Genomic DNA, 18,671 nt, shown 5'->3' with positions numbered 1-18,671 from the left:
CTGTAGTAAAGTTACTCCTACTGTATATCATAGGAATGTCAAGTACTAGAAGCCATTTGATCATTTCAGTAGATGTAGGAAAAGCTTTCAGAAAAATTTAATATCTATTCTTCATAAAATCTCTAAAACTCAGACTAGAAGGATACTTCTCTACTGTAGTAAAGCTTTTCCTTTTCAAACAAATACCCATCATGCTTAATGCTCTGATGTAAGAAGCAGTAGAAGCTGAATGGCAAATTAACTAAAGCCAGTGGGTTAAGGTGTACTATGGCCAAATAGATTTTAAGTTCCTGTGGTTCCTCAAAAAAGACAAAGGATGTAGCAAAACCAAACAGGGTCAAAAGGAGACAAAAAAAACAAAGACTGACGTGAAGCTTGGGAACCTTGAAAACATTATGCTCAGTGAAAGAAGCCAGACACAAAAAGCCATGTATTATGTGCTTCCATCTATATGAAATGCCCAGAATAGGCAAATCTATAGAGACAGAAGATGAGGGAGGAGAGAATGAAGAGTAATTGCTAATAGGTACAGGACTGATGAAGTATTCTACAATTTGATAGTGGTGATAGTTGCACAACTTTATAAATAGTATGCTAAAAACCACTGACGTATACACTTTAAATTTTTTTAAATAAAATTTTAAAGGACCCACAAAAGAAATATATTTACAAAAATGTGGAAGCTTCTCTCACAAGTTGAAATTTAACAAAGGGCTTCCGTGGTGACGCAGTGTTAAGAATCTGCCTGCCAATGCAGGGGACACGGATTCGAGCCCTGGTCCAGGAAGATCCCACATACCGCAGAGCAACTAAGCCCGTGCGCCACAAATACTGAGCCTATGCTCCAGAGCCTGCAAGCCACAACTACTGAAGCCTGCGCACCTAGATCCCATGCTCCACAACAAGAAAAGCCACCCAATGAGAAGCCCACGCACCGCAACGAAGAGTAGCCCCGCTCGCAGCAACTAGAGAAAGCCCGCGTGCAGCAACAAAGACCCATAAATAAATAAATTTATTTAAAAAAAAATTTAACACAAACTGCATTGTAAAACCAAGCAGAAACATGCATGACAAAATAGTAATATTCTAAAATATCATGATTTAACAGATAGCCATAAGAAAACATTTTGTTTTGGGCAGAGATACGAACAGGCAACTCACTAGAGAAGAAATATGGGTGGAAAATGAGCAGTTTCACTAATGATAAAAGAAATGATGAAAATTTTTCACCTACCCACTTGGCAGGGGTTTTGCTAGTGGTGGTAGCAGTGATGGTAGTGTTTGTTTTAATGACTATATGCAGCTGGCTACTAGATAAAACCATTTTCTTGAACATTTGTAGGGAGTACAAACTAGTACAACCTTTCTTCCAAACAACTGGCAACCTGAATCGAAAAATTTTTAAATGTGAACGCATGCCTTTTACTTCAGTAATTCCTTGCCCGAAACACAATCTCATTAAAAAAAAAAAAATCTAACCTAGGGACAAATATTTATGCACAAAGATAATTATCACAGCATTTTTTGTTTTTGTTTTTGTTTTTTTGCGGTACGCGGGCCTCTCACTGTTGCGGCCTTTCCCGTCGCAGAGCAACAGGCTCCGGACGCGCAGGCCCAGCGGCCATGGCCCACGTGCCCAGCTGCTGCGCGGCATGTGGGATCCTCCCGGATCCGGGCACGAACCCGTGTCCCCTGCATCGGCAGGCGGACTCCCAACCACTGCGCCACCAGGGAGGCCCATCACAGCATTTTTAATATTAAAAATCAGCAACAAATTATATGGTGAAAAATCCTGGAATTCGTTATGGAATTCATGGTATTGGCTATGGAATTCATAGGGTTAAATATTACGAAGCCATTAAATATTACATTTACAGAGTTTTAATAACAGAAAAAATCATGGCATAATGTTCAGTGGAAAACAGTATATAAAATGTATTTATAATGTGCTCCTAATTGCCTAGAAATGCATACGCAGTATGCATAGAAAGAGATTTACCTAACTTTGTTAATAATGATTTTCCCTAAGACATGGAACTATGGGTGATTTTTATCTCATCCAAATTTTCCCTTTATTTCTGACAATTTTCAATGAAAATATATTAGTTTTACATCCATAAATATACTTTCATATTCATACAAAATAATCTTAAATTTGTAAAAATGAGTTGAAGTGAAAGCCCCACGTGAATGAGTATATCATCTTTCCGTTTACCCTAATTAATCTGGCATATGCATTGGCATGTATAAGTTTAAAGATTGTGCCTCCACATAATTTTGTTTAAACACTCCTTCAGGAATCTTTAGAGAAGAGTTCAGATCAAGATGATTAATAGTTTAACATAAAAGTGGAAACTGTTACCAAGAGGAAATATGAATCATGAGCTACTTGTATACACCAAAGGAAAATATTTGCTGATGATCAAATTAAGGAACCGAAATTAATTATTGAAACTCTCAGTGTATTTATACAGTATATCCTTGTGCTTTATGCTCCAGTGAACGTAAGAGCCGGACGCTTAGAATACCTGAAATTTACCAGCCAGGTTACATCAGAATTACTTTGTTATGCTTCCTTAACAACCAACCTAGCAGCAGCAGTATTTTTTGTTTGAAGGGATTATACCTAATTACTCATGATTCTCTCCTAACTCTGACCTAAAAGCAGCGACAGTAACTTCAGACCTTTTTCCCCTAATTATCTTACCAACCAGCCATTAAAGGTCACCTGGGCTCAAAGTGTCGCGTTGGATGGAGCCTGAAAGAAACGCACTGTTTTGAAAATAATAAAAAAGCCGCAAACATATTGTAAGGTCCACATGTCTTCAGCTGGTCTACAGCTACATATTCCAGCCACAGTAATCAGCAGGCAAAATCACTTAAAATATATGATCCTTGGTGGAATACTTCTGGGCTGTTAAATTTTGTGCACACAGCCAAGCTGCTTTAAAGAGACACACATAGGGCTTCCCTGGTGGCGCAGTGGTTGAGAGTCCGCCTGCCGATGCAGGGGACACGGGTTCATGCCCCGGTCCGGGAGGATCCCGCATGCCGTGGAGCGGCTGGGCCCGTGAGCCATGGCCGCTGAGCCTGCGCGTCCGGAGCCTGTGCTCTGCAACGGGAGGGGCCGCGGCGGTGAGAGGCCCGCGTACCGCGAAAAAAAAAAAAAAAAGACACGCACATAGACCAAGGCTGTTGGGATGTCTGTAAGCGTTGCGGTACAGACTGCTGTCCCCTTCTCTTCAGAGGAAATGCTGATCACACCCACTCCTCATAGAAACCACTTTCTGGTGTGTTCGCTCCACCCGCATGATTCCTGACCGGTCTAATTACACACCTGATCCTCGCCCTCCTAAATCATTAAGATTCTTCCTTTCATTATGTCCACTGAATCTTTTACTTTCCCAGCAGTGTTCAAGATTGTTTATACTTCTCTAAGTCAAAGTGTATTCAGTCAGCAAGGGTAATAAAGACTAACTGACAAACTAGAAAAACCTGAAAGAACGGAGCAAAGTGAGGACCACAAAAAAAGTAGCAAAAACCACCCATATGCATTTCTCAGTTACACCACATTCTTCAAAAGAATCTGAATCCTTTATTGAGAATCTATGAAATATACAGTCAAAGGGGAAATATTTCCAAACTGTTTTTGCACACCTTATAGTTTGTATTGTGCTTTGTCATTTAAAATGTATTTTCTCCTACATTGTCTCATAAAGTTGTGAGAATTGTAAGTCATGTGGGTGCCTAGTATTTAGCAATGGCTGGATAAATATCAGGTCCCTCCTCTTCTCAGCCCCTCCGCAGCCCATCTCAGCTGATTCTGCAAAGCTCCCTCTTTACACTTAAGAAAACTGAGGTAGGGAAGCAATGCCTACAAGATCTAGAAATTACTGCCTAACACCTAAGTCCAAGGCTAAGGTTCAGAGTAACCAACCACAGCACACTTTCTAGAAAACAAACCTTAGCTAGAATATGGCTGGCATTCTCAACCCTCAGTAAGCTTTATTGACTATGGTCCTTTATTATTACAGCCTATGTTTCTGAGGTTTGCAAAAGGAAATGTTCCTAATTACAAAGCAGCCTTTGTTTTTGTAAGTGTCCCATCAAGTAACTCCAGGCAGTGTTTGTGTTCCATAAGTCATAATTGCAACATTAAGAGGACCTCATGACGAATGGCTTTCAGCTCTCTGAATATCCACGGGCTCATCGTGAAGCCTTTGCACAAGCCATTTCCTTTATCTGAGTCACTTTCCTCTACTCCTTGTTCTCCCCTCACCCCACCATCATCATCACCACTTGTTCTGAGCCCTCAGATGCTGTTGACTTTGTTCTAAACCCCTCTGCCTCCACCCCAAGGTCAACTTAAATAGGACATGAGGAGAACGAGCTCTGCCCTTGCTCATTCCAAGATTCCTTCTAGTCAGCAATGCCAATGAGTAGAACAGACAGGGTGTTTGTGGGTGTGGGTGTGAAAGAAGTGTTAAGATTCAGAAGGAGAAGCAACAGGTGAGATATATCTGGAAGCTGTATTACACACACACATACACACACCCCACAGACCTTTTTATCCCTATCAAAATAGTTCATGATCTTGGTCTTAAGTCACTGCCCAGCTTGCTACACTTGAACCTTGAGTAGACCCCAAAATTCAGAAATGGACCCCAGAAGCCTGTAAGCATGGTGTCACAGGAACATGCATACACTTTAACAGTGTAGACTCTTGCCTGCTAAGGTGTCTCCTATCAAACTAAAAATAGAACAGGCACTGAGCTCCAGTTGATTCCTCACTGCACAGGCTGCCGAGATGATCAAACTCTGATAACCGCAACAAGTGGATTGAGGGGGGCAACTGGAAGGCCCACCCACTCATCTGTATTCTTGCTCTCATGTACATCATTATATGAATATTTGGCTAGTTTTACAGTAAACTGAAGGAAAACAAATCTAGCCAACTCACAGTCACAATCATCCTGGTCCCTAAGAAACAGAACCAGTCCTTGTGTGTTCTCTCCTCATTTCACCTCTGATCTAGAGCACACTTTAATCTACTAACTCAGCTCCTTTTCTGTATACTGCTAAACTTGACGCTTTTTCTCCCTCCTGTGGAGTAGATTCCCCTTCTTATTTTTCCCATGACCAATAGTTGCCCCCCACTGCGGTTCTGAGGTTAGCCCGTAGCGCTTAGTTATCATTTGTCTGCCTCCCTCCCTCTGTGAAGACAGAAGTTATATCTTATTTATCAATATATCCTTGGTGATATTTGCCATATAGTAGGTGCTCAGTAAATACTAAGGAAAGAATGCAATAGTAAGTACTCGTGGGGAAGAAACAAAGTATTTAGGGGGATATAATATTTTAGATAATGTGTGTGTATGTGTCTGTGTGTGTATATATATATATCTACATATATACACACACATATATAATTTTTCCTCAGAGGCAAACAACCAAATTTCTCAATCCTGTTTTCATAATCTGCCTTTCCAAAGTCAAAGACAAAAGAAATCTAAAAGGTGAAAATGATGATAGTTACCTTGAATGCTGGACTGATTCAGAGCATGCCGAGAGGGACCCAGCATCCTGAACAGTTGGTGTCCTGATGAGGTTTCGGAAGACATTTGATAGTGACAAAAGTTCTTCCATTAAAAGCATGTTTATTAATCAGGAAAAAATTAGACATAAACTAGGTATTAGGTGAATATTTGGAATTATTAATTTCATTGGTTGGCATAATGACGTTTTAATTATTTTTTAAGGCTTGGTAGTTTATATAGCCCCACCAAAGTATTTACCAATAAATTATATGCATGCTTGGATTTGCTTTCAAGTACTCCAGAAAAAAAAAAAAAGTGGGGAGCGGGAGGAGAGGTAGGTATAGCTAAGGCAAGAACAGCAGAATGTCGCTAATAGCTGAAGCTGAGTTAGGGGTACTTGGGAGTTCGTTATACTCATTATACTCTCCTCTCTACTTTTGTGTGTGTTTAAAATTTTCCACAGTCAAAAAGTGTGTTTATATCCCATTTATTGGCTATTCTCTGATGAATCTTGTGTTTGATATTCAGGAGTCTTGTAGTAAATGCATTGCTGTTCGATCCACAAACAAACAAATGCATGGTATTTTAGAAACCCATGATCTGAAATTATAGAGTAAGAAGTGTCCCTTCTTTAAAAAAAAAAATGTAGCTGACTAATTCTCAGGCTCAGTTTCCTTATTAATATGTAAGATGCATGAACTTAATTGCTTCATCCTCTGGGCTGTGTAGCACTTTGTAAACATGTCTATTAAAGCACTTTTATCTTTCTATCATGGCTAATTTATGTTTGACTCTCCTTAATGGCAAGATTTAGTTCTTATTTACGGGTGCAGTGATGAAAAGCACAAGCTCTGGAATTCAACTGCCCACGTTCAAATGCTCGTCCCTTCCCTTATGAGCCATGTGAGTTGGACAAGGTGCCTCCTGTCCTCATCTGCATAATGAAAAGGATAAGACCTACTCCAGTTGTTGTGAAGACTGAGTCTCACAAGCAAGTAGGTACTCACACAATTTACTGAGTCCATTTTTCTCAATCAAGTACATTTCCTTGTGAGTTTCATTACAACGCTTATAGTCCGTGAGACTGTAATCCAGGCTCTTTTATCTCCTAATCCCATATTCTTTCCAGGTAACTGGGCTAGACTAGAGGAAACCTCACAACAATACTGAAAGCCGGGCCCTTCAGAGGAAAGTGCAGGCAACGTTAACCCCAATGCAACATTGCTGATGCTTTAGACAGGTGCATGAGACATGCTGTGGACCTTATGGATTTGATGCCTAGATGGCCCCAAATCTCTCCCACTAAAGAAACGACAATATTAGGATGTATATATATGTAGATGTGTGTATATATATATGTGTGTGTGTATGTGTGTGTGTAACTGAATCACTTTGCTGTACAGCAGAAATTAATACAACGTAAATCAATTATACTTCAGTGAAATAATTTTTTTTAAGAAAAGAAGGGACAATACTAAGATAAGGGCACTGTCAGCACTTGGAAGTGGAGTTGAAAAGCTTATAAATAAAATAAAATTTAAAACTTAAAAAAAAAAAAAGCACTGTTATCCTTGGTCTCTTGTGCTATGCTATCAATTTGCCAAGAGAATCAGTTTTCCTATTACCACCCGGCACCCCTGCTACCGACATACCACCAGTGACCCTCCCCACTTAATTCTACCAGCTTGGTGTTCAGGATTCTGCGCCAGGTATCATAACAAGGCCCTGAGAATTAATAAACTCTTGGCCAGAGTTGCCTTACCACATCCCCGGATAGGATAACAGTGTTTGGGTAGCAGTTAAAGTTAGACTTACATAGAAACCACAGTATTCAACAGTTAGGATATTAAACATGCTTCATTCATTCAAAATATATATTTTTTAGTATCTCCAAAATAGGAATGCCTCTTAACAATGGCATTGCATGATACCGTTGGCAGTTTAGTAGTATACCTTGCCATCATCCTATCTTAGATTCATGATCAAATGAAATCTTCAGCTCCTGGCATTGTATCAATATAACGTTTGACATATGGAAACTTCCAGGCTTAGGTGAATTACTGCCCAAAGCTCTAGAGGTATTTTCTGAGTCTATGAAATTTCTTATTGAGTCTCTGTGTTCTCTAAACCCTGGTGTTTCTAACAAAAAATAAACATCAGGATAGAAGGAACACATGTGAGCTCTTTGAAACCCTGAACTTTGATTTGAGAGAGGCTCTTTCCTAAGCACCATTGTTTGTATGAGTCATCGTGGAAGGTCTCTCTAGGTCCTGACCGCTCCCCGCCCTGGCAGCCTCCCCCAACAATTTCTGTCGGTTTTCCTAACAGCTGAGTGGAGTCTATGGGGAAAACTAGTTGGCTAAATCCACCATCTTTCCCCCTAAGATGCCACTTACAAAGTCATTCCCTTTCACATACTTGGAGTACCTTCTCCGCCCAGTATCAGCCTTGTCACCAAGTTCCTGGGTGGTTCACATAAGCATGCACTGGAGGGCTTGTCTGTTAGGCAGCAGTACCTGGACTACACCCCTCTACCCTGAATAGGAACACTTGGTCTTCCTATTGCTGATACGATCATTTTCCCCTTTTCTCTTGGTGTGCTGACCTTCGACTTCATATTCCTCTTTCCCAGAAAAAGTGCCTTTCCTTAAATCAGCTTCTGCTGTAACAATCACAACCAATCTGTCCTCTTAACAGCACAACTCCCCACAAGGTTGTTGTCACTGGAAGGGATAAGGACCTTAGTGAAGTTCTTAAGGTCCTTAGGGGATCTCTTTATCTTTAGATTTTAAAAATGAAGCTCAGGGCTTCCCTGGTGGCGCAGTGGTTGGGAGCCCGCCTGCCGCTGCAGGGGACACGGGTTCGTGCCCCGGTCCGGGAGGATCCCACATGCCGTAGAGCGGCTGGGCCCGTGAGCATGGCTGCTGAGCCTGCGCGTCCGGAGCCTGTGCTCTGCAACGGGAGAGGCCACAACAGTGAGAGGCCCGCGTACCGCAAAAAAAAAACAAAAAAGGAAGCTCAGGGCTGAGGGACTTACCCAGAGTGACGTCATCATTGGCAATAGAGTGAAGAATAGAATCTTGGCCACTGTCACTAGGGAATATGTACTTCTGCCCTCTGTTTAGATTCTCTACAACTGCAGTCTTTTTTTTTTTTTTAATTTTTTTGAAGCTTTTTTGGCTGTGCCATGCAGCTTGAGGGATCTTACTTCTCCGACCTGGGATTGAACCCTGGCCCTCAGCAGTGAAAACACAGAGTCCTAACCACTGGACAGCCAGGGAATTCCCTCTCCAACTGCAGTCTTTTTGTGTATGTGTGTGTGAAATTAGAAAAATATTTATAGTAATATGGTAAAGGATTCATACACTTGATATATAAAAATGTTCACACTAATCAATAAGAAAACCCTAAAACTCTAGTGAACGCCGTGAGAAATTCACTGAAGAGTAAATACAACTGGCCAATTAACAAATTAGCCGTACTAAAGTTAATTAAAACAACAAGGTGAGTATTTGTTTAACCTGTTAAATAAACAGAGATTGAAGATAAAAATATTAGCCGGAGCTATGAGGCTCCAACTGCAGTCTTAAGAAGAGCAGGTAGATTGCAGAACTGGAGAGCTGTCATCCTCTTCATAATCTTCCTGGATTACAGTAAAAGGGTGTGAGAATGCAGTGGACATCACTTTTATCACCCAGACTGTGGTGACTTAATAGATGCAGCAATGTGGTTGGAAAATGGAGCTTGGCTTGCGTTTGACTTTATGTTAGATCAAGAACGAATCGATTGTCCACATCAAAGAGTGGAGGGTGTGTGGAAAGGGTTAAAGCAAGTCCCACACTATCACCTCGGCACCCTTACCTCAACCAGGCAATAGGTCCCTAATCTTTGGCCCCTTAAATGCCTTTGCCATTTGAGGATCTTCCCTGGCTGGATTCGTTCATCAACATTCTTTCATTACAGTAAAATTATATAACATGAACTTGGGAATGTATTCTCCTCCCCGTGCTGTTGAAGATCTTGGCTACATTCCTTCCTGAGCAAAAATACACAAGAACACACACACACACACACACACACACACACACACGCGCGCGTGCACGTGTGCGATCCAAGAAGATTCAGTACTTTCGTCTCAAATACAGGTGATAAAATCAAAACTTAACAGACTTAGTGATAGGAGATAGCGGTAAAAAGAATCAGGTATTTGTGTCTCTTAGTCTAACTATCTGGTCCCCTTATCTAGAGAAGTGTAAGGTCTCCCCGCCCAGACCTTCATGAGCTCCCCTCTTAGATGTTCCCTCACATGGTGGAGAGAGGCCCAATCTAAACCTTCCCTTCTCTCCTTTTATCATTTTTTTCCTCCAGAAGTCCCACCTCTCTGTCCCCATTGCCAGACACTGTCCCTTCTCCAGAAGGTGTAAAGTCCTAAGACTCTTCATGTGTACTGTGAACATTCACAATCGCCAGCTAAGCTGTTTTCTCCTTCATCTTTTGAAAGTGCTGGCTATAGCAGTAGGAGCAGTTTTCAGCTTCCAAGTAGGGGAGGAGGACATCTTGACTAAAAGCCTAATTTCTCCAAGCACTGACTTGGAGAAAAGGTGATAAATCTGATCTCACTCTATCCAGCCAACATAAAAGAACTAATTTAACCTGGTGGCATTCAGCAAGAAAGCCTCCTCTGAGGGTGTGCTGGGTCCAGCTTTTGTTTTTTGGGAGCTCATGAAAACACTCTACTTGTATATTGTAGATGTTTTTTCTACTGAGCATCTATTGCTGTTGTAAAACCTCTAGCTCACCCCTCCCTAATGTGTTCTCAACCATTTCTGGGGGTCCTGAAACTACCTTACAGTTTTTCCAAATTAGTAACATCTGTCATTCTTTTTCTCTTGGGCTCTGATTCCTTAAAATGAGACATCTCTGGAATGTACATTGTGAAATTCCTTTGGAAAGTTGCTGCCTTTTTCCTTCCCATCACCAGGTATCCATGGCCCCCAAGGTTGACCTGCGCCCATCACACTGGCTTATAATACTCTACTAAAGAGGAAAAATTCCTTTTCCCACACACCCATTGTTGCAATAATCTAACATGATGATTGCCAGATAGCACTGCTCACACTGCCAACATCTTATGAAAATTCTGTGTGAAATCCCGTTCTTTTGTGACGAAATTCCCCAGGGTAGGTCAGAGGACCATTCTCTGAGACTCTGCCCCCCAAATCCTCCTGTCTCTCTACTCCCAGTTACTCCTAACCTGCTCCCAAGCCTTCCTCCAATTAGCCCAATTACATAAAGCCTTGTGTTCTATTTTGAAACCTTCAATTTATCTAGTTTCAAATTTTTGAAACTGGTACTATAATCTCCTAGGCCTGGCTGCATTGGCTTTTCTCTGTGTCTTGTCTTTATCTCTTAGGGGAGGAGGATGGAGGGAAGAAAGGAAGGCACCCAGGGATAGGGCAATCGGTGTGGATCAAGCACTAAACTGTTTTCAAGTGACAAGGCTGGGTGACTGCCTAAATTTAGTAGCGATGGAAGCCTCTTACAAGGTGTTTTTGTCCCAGAATTGTTCATATTGGGCAAGCTAGAAATTGCAGACCATGTGCCTTTCCTAAATCCTGTAGACGGTGTAGCACCTTGTGGTAGAGTTCTCAAATTAGATCATGGGCATATGTTGAATAAGCATCAACGAAAAGAATGACAGTGGGAAAGGTCTAAGGAGTCCCAGGTGATTGAACTATATACCTGATCATCCAATAGCTTCTAGAAAAATGGACTCACGTCCACTGAAATCTACCTCTTCTATGCCTCCCACATACTCCTTTTACTCCCTGTACAAAAGCATGGTTTGAAAGCCAAAACAAACATGCTTTTTGCCCCAGTATAGGTGCCCAGTAATGTTTGCTCAGTGTTAAATGTATGGCAATTACAATCTCATGGATTTGTGGAGCAATTCATAGCTTTCAAAGCCAGATTCCACATATAATCTCATTGGATCCTCACAACAACTCAGTAAGGCAGGCAGACCAAGTTGTCTTAGCCTCATTTTATAGATCGGCAGTTCTCAAACTTGTGTAGGTTTGGAGCAATCAGAGGTCATGGTGCCCTCTGAGGAATCATGTGAGCTACTGACATTTTAAATTACATAGTAACTAATTGTAGATTCTGGGCAGCAATGTCCGACTATAGGCCAGGCAGAAGCCATGTGGGCTGTTGGTGGAGTAGGTGCGGAGGTGGGGGGAAGCAGAATGGTTCTGGAAGGCAAAAAAAGCAGGGACTTTTCTACTAAGGTGATCTGAAGGCTTTTTAGGGATAAATTCAAGGAGAAAGATGAGGAACGTAAGCTAAGCAATGCAAGAGGTTCAGAGTTACAGGCATGAAAACATGGGTTCCTGTTGGTTTCGTGATGTTCAGAGAACCAAAATTAGCCAAAGTCACCTTATACTCTGATGAGATGGGCTGAATCACGCTGGAGGGCTCTTCTCTGAGACCTAGATGAAGGGAAAGGGAGGTTTGACCCTTTTCCTCCTTTTACATAAACTGATCTTAGGGACCTCCCATGTGAAGAGCCCCTATTAGAGTTTGTCCTGCACGGAACTCGGAGAGAGTGGAAGGAAGCTAAGACCACCTGTAAGTCAGAGCGCGTGAACGATAGTCACAACTGTACTCCCCATCCAAGGATTGATGGACTGAAAACGACAACAACAATGGTTGGATTCCCCTTGGGAGTTATCATAGAGAAAAATGATGAGGACAGAGTCTCTTGGGGGTTAGTTATGGTGAGTTGAGTGGAAAAAGGTTATCCTGCAGTCCACACAGTACGAGAAAATGTTCCCATTTTGATCAGGGGTATTACTATTTCTTTTGGTATAAGGCTCACAACGGTAGCATTCTCTTACTCTTTCTTGTCCCTTATAGACCTAGAGTATATAGAAATGGCAAATATCTATTGAGCCAGTGCCGTCTTGTCGATTTTACATATGGAGAAACTGTTGCCTTCTGCTCTGTTGCCACTCTTGTAAAACTCCTCATTCTATCATGGATGATTTTCTGCAATTCCCAACATGCTTCTCTGAATCAGTGTCTGCCACTAGCCTGTACAGCGTTTGTTACCAATCCATCCTAAAGCATGTCTTTCCCCCATCACTGTCCCTGCTCAAGAGCCCTTAATGTTTCTTCTAAGTTGCTTATTGACTTCAAACTCCTCTCTTTAAAGTCCCTCCATAATCTGACCACAGTCTACTTATCCAATCTTAGTTTTCTTACACCTCATCTCCAACCTGCTCTACATGGGGGGGGGGGGTTCAATGTTCAACATTCAACTTTCATACAACTCACATTTCCACATGTCATATATTAACACTCTATTGTCCTCCGTGTGCAAAGGCTATTTTTTTTTTGCTTTTTTTTTTAATTGAAGTAAAATTGATTTACAATATTGTGTTACTTTCAGGTATACAACAAAGTGATTCAGTTATATTTTTTTTCACATTCTTTTCCATTATAGGTTATTATAAGATATTGAGTATAGTTCCCTGTGCTGTACACTTGTTGGTTATCTTTTTTTGTTTCCATTTACTCTTTCTTTTTTTTTGACATCTTTATTGGAGTATAATTGCTTTACAATGTTCTGTTAGTTTCTGCTGTATAACAAAGTGAATCAGCTATACGTATACATATATCCCATATCCCCTCCCTCTTGCATCTCCCTCCCACCCTCGCTATCCCACCCTCTAGGTGGTCACAAAGCACCGAGCTGATCTCGCTGTGCTATGCGGCTGCTTCCCACTAGCTATTTTACATTTGGTAGTGTATATATGTCCATGCCACTCTCTTTGTCCCAGCTTACCCTTCCCCCTCCCCGTGTCCTCAAGTCCATTCTCTATGTCTGCATCTTTATTCCTGTCCTGGCCCTAGGTTCGTCAGAAACTTTTTTTTTTTTTAGATTCCATATATATGTGTTAGCATAGGGTATTTGTTTTTCCCTTTCTGACTTATTTCACTCTGTATGACAGACTCTAGGTCCATCCACCTCGCTACAAATAACTCAATTTCCTTTCTTTTTATGGCTGAGTAATATTCCATTGTATATATGTGCCACATCTTCTTTATCCATTCATCGGTCGATGGACGCTTAGGTTGCTTCCATGACCTGGCTATTGTAAATAGTGCTGCAATGAACATTGTGGTACATGATTCTTTTTGAATTATGGTTTTCTCAGGGTATATGCCCAGTAGTGGGATTGCTGCGTCATATGGTGGTTCTATTTTTGGTTTTTAAGAAACCTCCATACTGTTCTCCATAGTGTCTGTATCAATTTACACTCTCGCCAACAGTGCAAGAGGGTTCCCTTTTGTCCACACCCGCTCCAGCATTTATCGTTTGTAGATATTTTGATGATGGCCATTTTCACTGGTGTGAGGTGATACCTCATTGTAGTTTTGATTTGCATTTCTCTAGTGATTATTGATGTTGAGCATCCTTTCATGTGTTTGTTGACAATCTGTATATCTACTTTGGAGAAATGTCTATTTAGGTCTTCCGCCCATTTTTGGATTGGGTTGTTTGTTTTTTTGTTATTGAGCTGCATGAGCTGCTTATAAATTTTGGAGATTAATCCTTTGTCAGTTGCTTCATTTGCAAATATTTTCTCCCATTCTGAGGGTTGTCTTTTGGTCTTGTTTATGGTTTCCTTTGCTGTGCAAAAGCTTTGAAGTTTCATTAGGTCCCATTTGTTTATTTTTGTTTTTATTTCCATTTCTCTAGGAGGTGGGTCTAAAAGGATCCTGCTGTGATTTATGTCCTTATTGTAGGTCTTTTCCTTCTCTTCTGTTTCCTGCCTAGAGAAGTTCCTTTAGCATTTGTTGTAAAGCTGATTTGGTGGTACTGAATTCTCTTAGCTTTTGCTTGTCTGTAAAGGTATTAATTTCTCCGCCAAATCTGAATGAGATCCTTGCTGTGTAGAGTAATCTTGGTTGTAGGTTTTTCTCCTTCATCACTTTAAATATGTCCTGCCACTCCCTTCTGGCTTGCAGAGTTTCTGCTGAAAGATCAGCTGTTAACCTTATGGGGATTCCCTTGTATGTTATTTGTTGTTTTTCCCTTGCTGCTTTTGATATTTTTTCTTTGTAGTTAATTTTTGATAGCTTGATTAATATGTGTCTTGGTGTGCTTCTCCTTGGATTTATCCTGTATGTGACTCTGTGCTTCCTGGACTTGATTAACTATTTCCTTTCCCATATTAGGGAAGTTTTCAACTATAGTCTCTTCAAATATTTTCTCAATCCCTTTCTTTTTCTCTTCTGCTTCTGGGACCCCTATAATTCGAATGTTGGTGCATTTAATGTTGTCCCAGAGGTCTCTGAGACTGTCCTCAATTCTTTTCATTCTTTTTTCTTTATTCTGCTCCCTAGCAGTTATTTCCACCATTTTATCTTCCAGCTCACTTCATTCTTCTGCCTCAGTTATTCTGTTATTGATTCCTTCTATAGTATTTTTAATTTCAGTTATTGTGTTGTTCATCACTGTTTGTTTGCTCTTTAGTTCTTCTAGATCCTTGTTAAATGTTTCTTGGGTTTTCTCCATTCTTTTTTCGAGATTTTGGGTCATCTTTACTCTCATTACTCTGAATTCTTTTTCAGGTAAGTTGCCTATTTCGTCTCCATTTATTTTGGTCTGTTAGGTTTGTACCTTGCTTCTTCATCTATAACATTTTTTTTGTCGTTTCATTTTTTTTTTTTTTTTTGATGGGTTGGGCTGTATTCCTGTCTTACTGGTTGTTGCCCTTTGACATCCAGCACTGGAGTTTGCAAGCAGTTGGATAGAGCCGGGTCTTGATGCTGAGATTAGGACCTCCAGGAAGCCTCACTCTGATTAATATTCCCTGGGGTCTGAGGTTCTCTGTTACCTATTTTATATATAGTAGTGTGTTTATGTTAATCCCGAACTCCTAATTTATCTCTCCCCCACCCCTTTCCCCTTTGGTAACCAAAATTTGTTATGTTTGTGGGTCTATTTCTCTTTTGTATATGAGTTCATTTGTATCATTTTTGGTTTATAGTTCACATATAAGTGATATCATATTGTAACAGGGAAGAGCCAAATCTGACTACATGTTGGACCTGTTTCTTTTACTTTAACGTTTGCTTTCCACTGCTTTTGTTCACTCAGAGGATACTGTCTATACATAATGGCCTACCTTGGGGAACCCTGCCCCTCTGCCTGAATGTTAAACCAGAGTGCCTTTGTTCAGGGAAACATCTGAACACCTGTCCACCTGTGGATGGCTACAAGAAAGAAGAAATTAACCCGTCCCCTCCCCGAGGCTGGCCATTCCAGGTGATATTTGCCAAACTTATGGCCTTTTTACTTCACTTCCTCATCTCCTCCCCATCTCTGTGCTATAAAAGAAACTGGCATCCAAACCCCGATAAGATGGTTATTTTGAGACTTTAGTGTGCCTTCTTCTCAGTCTGCTGGCTTTCCAAACACAGTCATATTCCTTGCTCGACACCTCGTCTCCAATTTATTGGCCTGTCGTGCAGCAAGCTGAGTGAGCTAGTACTCCATAACAGTATGATATTTCTCTTTCTCTGTCTGGGTAACTTCACTAAGTATGATAATCTTGGACTTCTCTGGGGGCACAGTGGTTAAGAATCCGCCTGCCAGTGCAGGGGACACCGGTTCAACCCCTGGTCTGGAAAGATCCCACATGCCACGGAGCAACAAAGCCTGTGCACCACAACTACTGAGCCTGCGCTCTAGAGCCCATGAGCCACAAGTACTGAGCCCGCGTGCCACAACTACTGAAGACCACGTGCCTAGAGCCCATGCTCTGCAGCAAGAGAAGCCACCGAATGAGAAGCCTGCACACCATAACAAAGAGTAGCACCCACTCACTGCAACTAGAGAAAGCCCGCACGCAGCAACGAAGACCCAATGCAGCCAAAAATAAATTTATAAATTTATTTTTTAAGTCTTAAAAAAATGAGTATGATAATCTCTAGATCCATCCATGTTGCCACAATGGCATTATTTCATTCTTTTTATGGCTGAGTAATATTCCGTCGTATATATATGTACCACATCTTCTTTATCCATTCATCTGTTGATGGACATTTAGGTTGCTTCCATGTCTTGGCTGTGGTAAATAGTGCTGCAGTGAATATTAGGATGGATGTATCCTTTCAAATTATGGTTTTCTCTGGATATATGCCCAGGAGTGGGATTGCTGGGTCATATGGTAGCTCTATTTTTAGTTTTTTAAGGAGCTGTTTTTTATATAACTTAACAGCAATGATTTTTTTCCAGACTTTTTTTTTCTTTTTCTTATTGAAGTATAGTTGATTTACAATGCTGTGTTAGTTTCAAGTGAACAGCAAAGTGATTCATTGATATATATGTGTATATATGTATGTATATATATATTCTTTTTCAGATTCTTTTCCATTATAGGTTATTATAAGATATTGAATATAGTTCCCTGTTCTATACAGTAAGTCCTTTATCTATTTCATATATAGTAGTATGTATCTGTTAATCCCAAATTCCTAATCTATCCCTGCCCCCCTTTTTTTCATACCTAAGAAAAGTTTCCAGTGGACAAGTAATATTAGCTTTTATATTTTAATTAAATGTGTAATAAACAAAAGTGGGTCTGGTGCAAGAATAAAAACACAAATCACTGGGTGAAAAACAGAAATGCTTAAACATTGCCATGTCAGATATTATCTCAACAGGTTGTATAGGAAACATCACAAAGCAACAGAGATAGATTGATGTCCCATAAACTGAATCGAGGAAAATGTACGTATATCCTCATCTCTTCCCTCAACAACAAAATAAATAGTGAAAATATTAAAGAGTAAAATGTTCATGGATACAATGGGGGAGGAATATATATAATATTTTATTTGTTGGGGGGGTACATCTTTTATCCTTTCTGTATTTTGATTGTCCTAGGTTTTTATAATGTGTTTTGATCATTACAGAAAAGGTTTAAAAAGTAAAGTTACTTTTTGTTATTAGGAAAAATATGACTATACACTAATAACCATAAAAGGAGAGGATCTTTTCAAGTATGCAATCAATGGAAAAATGACAAAAGACATGATCAACAGATTTGACTAAAAAATTAATTTCTGTGCCTAAAAAACTATTAATTACCAAAAAACTTAAAATATAAAGAGACTCTCACAAATTGAAAATCAGACCTCCTGGGCTTCCCTGGTGGCGCAGTGGTTGAGAGTCCGCCTGCTGATGCAGGGGACACGGGTTCGTGCCCTGGTCCGGGAAGATCCCACATGCCGCGGAGCGGCTGGGCCCGTGGGCCATGGCTGCTGGGCCTGCGCGTCTGGAGCCTGTGCTCCGCGACGGGAGAGGCCACAGCAGTGAGAGGCCCGCGTATCGCAAAAAAAAAAAAAATCAGACCTCCTAATAAAAAATTAAATACTAAGTAATTTTATAAAAAATAGAAATATGTTCAACCATATTAGTAATCAAGGAAATACAAATTAAAACTATAATAATATAACAGCTTTCCTATCAATTTAAACAAAGAATAATTAAAGTCATAAAAATCAGTGCTAACGCTGGTGATGGTATGGCAAGGTGAGCAAGTTCAAGGATGTGCTGGTGTCTGTAAATTGGCACAAGCACTCAAGAAGGAAGTTTGCATCAAGATCACTAAAAATAGTAAATTCCTAGGAAGTTACTCTCAGAAAATAAGAGTTTCCACAATTACTTATTGGAGAGACACGCATCACAGTTTTCTGTGATGTTGTTTTGTGACTATGTTTGTAAAGAGCATGAGAAAAAAGCCAGTTAAAACACAATGCACCCAAATGATAGAATGGTATGCAACAATTACAAATCAAGTGCGTCTGAGTTCATTAGATAATGGGAAAATGCCCCTGGCATAACATTAAGGGAGGGAGCAAAATGCAAAATCATGTAGTAATAAAATGGTGATTTGCTTAAACTAAATTACATCTGTGTGTGTATAACATCAACATATAAACAGTGGTGATAATACAGTCTTGGAAATAGTATCTCAGTTAATTATTTTTCTACGTTCCTGTTCTCAGTATTTTGAAATGTTTTTATAATAAAAGCAATCAGGAAGACACAATTAACTA

The 18,671-nt window shown here is 40.4% G+C and overlaps 1 protein-coding gene across 2 annotated transcripts in view; it reads left to right on the top strand.

Annotated features, from left to right (window-relative positions):
• Positions 1 to 14,454: 14,454 nt before the first annotated feature.
• LOC101321079 (thioredoxin domain-containing protein 8) overlaps positions 14,455 to 18,671 on the top strand; it is a 53,233-nt gene continuing 49,016 nt past the window's right edge. Inside the window, exon 1 of one of the 2 annotated variants that reach the window (XM_073806388.1) lies at positions 14,455 to 17,340. The gene's annotated coding sequence lies outside the window, so the exon portion shown is untranslated. The remainder of the gene's footprint in view (positions 17,341 to 18,671) is intronic. The other variant, XM_073806389.1, reaches the window with a different exon arrangement.

Source organism: Tursiops truncatus, chromosome 6 (genome assembly GCF_011762595.2).
Source record: "Tursiops truncatus isolate mTurTru1 chromosome 6, mTurTru1.mat.Y, whole genome shotgun sequence".
Taxonomy (NCBI): domain Eukaryota; kingdom Metazoa; phylum Chordata; class Mammalia; order Artiodactyla; family Delphinidae; genus Tursiops; species Tursiops truncatus.
The sequence above is the reverse complement of the archived record's forward strand: the minus strand, read 5'-3'. Positions and strand labels throughout refer to the sequence as shown.